This window comes from Bidens hawaiensis, unplaced genomic scaffold (assembly GCF_021521415.1).
Source record: "Bidens hawaiensis isolate Kalapana, Puna unplaced genomic scaffold, B.hawaiensis_p1.1 tig00058233_1, whole genome shotgun sequence".
In the NCBI taxonomy this organism is placed as follows: domain Eukaryota; kingdom Viridiplantae; phylum Streptophyta; class Magnoliopsida; order Asterales; family Asteraceae; genus Bidens; species Bidens hawaiensis.
Window position 1 is genome coordinate 44,334 of NW_027500524.1, and position 6,623 is coordinate 50,956.

Below are 6,623 nucleotides of genomic sequence, written 5' to 3' on the forward strand. Positions count from 1 at the left end.
TGATCCTGAAGATCCCTTCCCACTGCTAGGATAGATTTAGCTTGTATAGATTTATTTTCTTGTAGGCGGGTAGTTACCCGGCCATTCTTGTAATGAATCTTTGTGAAATATAAATCTTTGTGCGGGTAAGACCGCTTCTTTTATTGGATTCCTTGCTTTATAAACGTTATATGACTTGCATACTTTAGTTTAAATTAGCAATTTTCTAAGTGTTTAGAATAAGTTAACCTTTGAACGTGGTAGATAGGTGTGAAGTTTTGCTTCCTCTTCCGTGATTGTGCGGGTAGGACCGTCACTTGCACGTAGTAGGATGGCTAAACTTTACCATCTGACCTGCGTGTAGGTTTTCCTCATCTTTTGAGGATAAGTTAACCTTTGAACGTGGTAGATAGGTGTGAAGTTTTGCTTCCTCTTCCGTGATTGTGCGGGTAGGACCGTCACTTGCACGTAGTAGGATGGCTAAACTTTACCATCTGACCTGCGTGTAGGTTTTCCTCATCTTTTGAGGATAAGTTAACCTTTGAACGTGGTAGATAGGTGTGAAGTTTTGCTTCCTCTTTCGTGATTGTGCGGGTAGGACCGTCACTTGCACGTAGTAGGATGGCTAAACTTTACCATCTGACCTGCGTGTAGGTTTTCCTCATCTTTTGAGGATAAGTTAACCTTTGAACGTGGTAGATAGGTGTGAAGTTTTGCTTCCTCTTTCGTGATTGTGCGGGTAGGACCGTCACTTGCACGTAGTAGGATGGCTAAACTTTACCATCTGACCTGCGTGTAGGTTTTCCTCATCCTTTTGTTAGAAATTCTGTTTTGAACCGTTCGACGCGCGGTTGTCAATAGGTTAGTGTTCAGTTCCCTTTTTCATGATTCATGCGGGTAGACCGGCACTTTCATTTAATGGGACTGAACTTTTCCCCTTCGACTGACCTGCGTGAAGGTTTGTCGTTTTTTGGGTTTATGCGGGTTTTGCCGCCTTCCCCACGCAACGACTTCACGTAATTATGCGTTGAAAACCGGCATATCCGTGTTGAATAATTTAACCGTTCGACGCGCGGTTGTCAATAGGTTAGTGTTCAGTTCCCTTTTTCATGATTCATGCGGATAGACCGGCACTTTCATTTAATGGGACTGAACTTTTCCCCTTCAACTGACCTGCGTGAAGGTTTGTCGTTTTTTGGGTTTATGCGGGTTTTGCCGCATTTTCCCCACGCAACGACTTTCCACGTATTTATGCGGTGAAAACCGACATTAGTGTTGATATTTCATAAAAATGTAAAATCATCAGCGTCAATGTTTTAAGGAGAATCATTTTCATTAGAAGTGGCTCTTGGCCTTTTCTTTACATATTTGGAATTGATTTACATGCAAACTGTGTAAATGAGCTCCCTTCCATGTTGTTGGGATGGGAGTGCCATCGAGCCGATACGCACCTGGTTCGGGATCTCGTTCTTTACGCAGTATGTAGTCTCCATATTGAAGCTGGAATTTTATTCGTGTTTTCCCCAGCTGGGGTTCTACACGCATGAGCCTGCTCAGCGTTCATTGCGCCACGAGGTGCGCGAGCGTCCCATCTCTGACGAATGCCTCGACCATGTCCTTTACGTCTATGCATTCTTCGGTGTTGTGGCCTTTTGTCCTGTGAAATTCACAGTATTTGCTCCGATCAGCATTGTGGCGATGTCGGATTATTTGAGGCTTTGGCCATGGGAGCTCCTCGGTGGCGAATATCTCGGTGACGCTTTTGGTGAGCGGCGTCCATCTGGAGTTCTTATTTGGCTGTACGTTATCCCTTCCGCCTAACCGATGCTGCAAGCCGGATGAGGTGTCAAAGTTTACCCTCGACTGCCAAATGCCTAGCTTCCGCTTTTTGTTTAATCGGGCGGTAAGGACGTTGTCTTCCCTTGTTTTCTGGGTGTAGAGGTTTGTGTTCTGTGGGAGATCTCTACCCAGTTGCTTCTCTGTTTCCGCAAAGGGTTTAGCTGCTGTCATGATGGCATCCCATGTGGATGGCATGCCATCTTTACCCGTTAAGGTGCGGATGAGCTCTGGGTCGTTCGCGCCCTGAATAAAGGCAGCGCGAACAAGATCTTCGCTAATGTTACCCAGACTTAGCTTCTTCGAGTTGAAGCGAGTGATGAAGTCTAGCAAAGATTCATCTTTTTCTCGAATGCACTTGAGGATTGTCCATTGCTCCTCGGTGTACTTTCTTTGCTGGCTGAAGTGTTGGCTAAACTTCTGTTGGAAGTCAGCCCAGTCGTAGATGTGGTTGACCGGTAGACGATCGAACCACGCTCTAGCATCCCCGACCAGTGTCATTTGGAACATGTAACACCATGTAGGTTCCGTCCAACTACTGACGGTTGCCCCGCTATGAATCTGTTCAAATGATCATCTGGGTCGAATATACCATCATATGTGCCTATGCTGGACATTTGTTTGGCACTTTTTGGGGCAATTGCTTCCGCAATGTCCCTTGCAAATTTGGACGTTCCCGCATTTGCAACGTTCGGTCTGAATGTCTTGGAGAAGTCTCGTGGACTTCCACCTATGCTTTTTGGTTTGAAGGCTTGTCCAAAATGCCTTCTCGGTTGGGAGTCCGTTTCCTTACGCTTCCCTTTTGCCCTATGGCGAGGGTTCGCGTCGGAGTCGGATTCCTCCGAGTCATCCAAGTAATCTTCGAATTCGTCAGCCTGTTGGACGGAACGCAAGCGTTCGTCCAACTCAGCTTGGAATTCCCTCTGACGTGCCTCCGCCCATGCCTTAACTTCATCGAGTGTTTGGCGGGGGAGTCTTGTTCGTTTCTCTAACTGGGTATCGGTGAATCCCAGTGAGCGATTATTTACTGCACTTACCCCAGCTTGGGTAGCTGGGGTAGTGTTCGTAAAATTTACTTCACTTGCCCCGGCTTGGGTAGCCGGGGTAGTGTTTGTAAAAACTGTGTTGCCGGTATTCCCCCCAGTAGCTGGGGTTGTGGTTACCGGAGTTTCTTTAACCATCTTAGAAGTTTGAAAAAACCGGAGAAAAATGGAGTTCTAGCTTTATGCACGGATGGCGCCAATGAAGAAACACTAACCGAACCCCGGGCAGATTACTGGTAACCTGGGGGTTAGATAGATGTTTCCCACGAGGGGTTAGACCCTGAGAAGATGGTTCTTCTGATAACCTGCAAAACAGACACCGTAAGCTTGTCACTGAGAAGGGGGGGGGGGGGGGGTTCCTCCTTGTGACCACCCTCCGGCGTGAGAATCAGACTAGATTGCTCTTTAAATATAAGTGTATATTAAGAGATTGCTAGAGCAGATATCAGGTATAATATGATGATACAAGATAAGATGAGATGGTCATACCATTTGTGGTATTTATAGCCGAAGGTAGGTTTCCAAGGAGGTGTGGCCGGCTGCAACAGTGTTCCTGTTCCACCAACAGTGGCCTACGCACGTGCCCTGCTGGTAGTTGGTGGGTAGGCAGCGGCTGATAGTGACCAGGCCTGCTGTGTACTATTCCCTTTCCACCAACTGCCGGCTACGCACGTGGTATGGCAGTAGTTGGTGAGTAGGCAGCGGCTAATAGTGACACAGTACAGGAGCATGCTGCTCGCCATACTGTGTCAGTAAGCTGTCGTATCTTTAGTCAGATCTTTTTCCCATACCTCGTCAGGTACAGTACAGAAGATCTTCCTGTATCGTACGGACTGGCTTATTTGGGCGGGAGTATTCCCCCTCCCGCCCTTGTGCGGGATAGTTCCCGGCTTCGCTCATTCCTTCAGGTGACACTGAGTGATTGAGAGCTAAGTGCCTTGTGCGTGTAGCCTTGCTGCGCGGGTGGCCTTCCCTGATGGCTTGTATCCGAGGCTGCGGGGACAGGCGGAGTCCTTCACCATCGGGAGGCATTTCCTGCGGGACCAGCTTGCGTACTGCGCGTAAGGACGTCACGTCTCTGAGCATGGTTGGTCCTGCGGATCCAGTTGGTTTCTGCGCAGACGTCCCTCTTCAAGGTGAGTCTTGCGGGTCCAACTGGGCTCTGCTGGGACCTACCTCTTCAGTAGATGAACGACGAATTGACGATTCGATTATGAATCAAAATGAAGACGAAATTAGAGTTTAATTATTCAATTAACCATCCATTGATGAAGAGCACATTTAATTGTGAACGGTGTATAGCTTGTGACGATGGTGGAAACTGGAATGTTTAAAAGGCCCTGCTCTATTAATGATGTATTGAATGATTGTAACGGATGGGTTGAATGATTGTATTGAAACTTGAAAGGGCCGGATTGAGGGATAGTTGCCGGAGCATTTAATTTAAAAGTAATATAGATAGTTGATTTTTTTTAATTAAATCCCCATATGTCTCATTTAAAAGAAATACCTAAGATTATTTGTTACATTTTGTAATCAAAATACATATTAGCAATACGAATATCTTTAACATCAAGTATAAAATGCATATATGCAATTTTTTTAATTTGTAATATCTTTTAGTTTTCATCTGAATTTAATCAAAATACATACTAGAAGAACAAATATCTTTAACATCAAGTAAAATGCATATATGCATTTTTTTTTTAATTTATAGTATCTAACTGTGCTTTTACATATGTGTAACATTCTTTTCTACATATACGTCGGTTAAGTATTTGCATATACGTAAATGTTCAACATAACATGTAAATAAACTATTTACATATACGTAAATATATAGAATATGAAATGTTATATCATTAAGCTAAATTTAAACTACTTACAACACTGAAGTATTGAAAATAAAAGCTCCATCTCCAAAATGTAAATTATATATTTTCAATCAAATTATTGATTTGAGAAAAATTTGAAAGTATCCACATTTTTTAGAGATTAGTGAAGAAAAGTGGTCGGTTACAAAATGAATGGTGGTTGACTTCCAATAACCCCATTATCTTTAAATTAATCTTCATGATCTCTTATATATTTACAAAACTGTCATAATGTGTTTTAGCCATTGATTAAATCAACAAATGGTTGAGATGGGTTCTTAAAGTTCTTACAAAATTGATTAGTTCTCGAATGATACTATATATATATATATATATATATATATATATATATATAAACACACACCATAAATAGCGAAAGGTATTTGGCACACAGACAAGCATAAATAATTATCTCAATCTTCCACCAAGCTTTAAGTTAAAGGGAAGCCGTGCCCTTACCTCACCATGCCCATAACAGAAAATAAATTATAAAATACTCATCCCCTTGTGTTTACCCAAAAGTTAATATTTTCACACACATAGAAAACTCTTTACCTATACTATTACAATTTAATTATTTTCACACACATAATTTGAACACATCAAAGATCTAGAGACTGATAGACACTTTATCCAAGACTACTATCCAACTATACATCTAAATGAAAGAGGCATGCATGCAGCAGGATAAACAGCACTGCTTCATCGCATTGTTAATTTAGCCTTACCCAAGAGCCCAAGAATATAAGATCAAGCATTTTAAGTATTAGTTAAATCAAATAAACATAATTTTACTTTATAGTTATTTGACTATTTCTTTGTCATTACATAAATATATATAATCCAATTACTACTTGTGATCAGATAATATATATATGCATGATACAGTTAGCTCACTACCCGATTAATTCGTTCAAATCACACTACAAATTAACAAAAATCCTAGCATAGCTGAAGCTAAACATTTTTATAGCATAAATCATATATCAAATTACTAAACTACCCTCCATCCTCCACACAGCCACCAAAAAAGAAAGAAAATAAACATTCACCTAAGCAACTCCATAGAGTGATTATTAGCACCAAGATGGCTCATGGTGGTGGTAGGATAACATCCAACAATATTGTTAAACCCCGGTGGCGGTGGCGGAATACGGCCGCCACCTACACCCGCAGCTTGTTCCAAAGACTGAACTTGTTTTTTCAAGAACTTCATGTAATGAGCAGCCTCATCCAACATGGAAGCAGTGTCCATTTTAGTACCACCAGGAACTAATCTCTGAAGGATCCTAATCCTCTGGCTGATCCTCTCTCGGCGATGCCTCGCCGCCACACTCTGCGGGTCGTTTGATATCTTAACATTCCGTCTCTTGGGCGCCTTAATGGACTCCGGGTCTATATGCACGGGCTGCAACGCCGCCATGCGGAATATCATCTCCCGCATCGCCTCCACCGACTCCGGTTTCTGCTGAAACCATGTTCCCAGAGGTGGTGGATAACGGTAGGTAGCTGGTGGTGGTTGAGGGTGGCTGTTGGCGGAGATTCCGCCGGAGAATTGCATGATAGGTGATTCGGAAAGATCCTGGAAAGGAAGAGGGAATTGTGGGTCATGATCCATCATGAGAGGCATCATCTCCATTTGATATGATGGTAATTTGGGTTGTAAGGAATTAGGGTTTTTGTGAGAGTACAGTACTCATGAAGGAATTATATGCAAGTGGAAGGGGTATAAATAATACTAATGTTTGTTTTCAACCTTGAAGCCTAACAGTTTTACTAGGGTTCGTATTTATTGCTACAGCAGATAATAAATCAGATATTTATTATTTGTGTTTGCATGTGAATTTTCAATTTTGGTATGTATAATATAAAAAGAAAACCTTTAAATGGA

General features: G+C 42.5%; 1 pseudogene; it reads right to left on the reverse strand.

Moving 5' to 3' along the window:
- Positions 1 to 5,780: 5,780 nt before the first annotated feature.
- On the reverse strand, positions 5,781 to 6,371 carry LOC143602267 (transcription factor HEC2 pseudogene; annotated as a pseudogene).
- Positions 6,372 to 6,623: the final 252 nt, after the last annotated feature.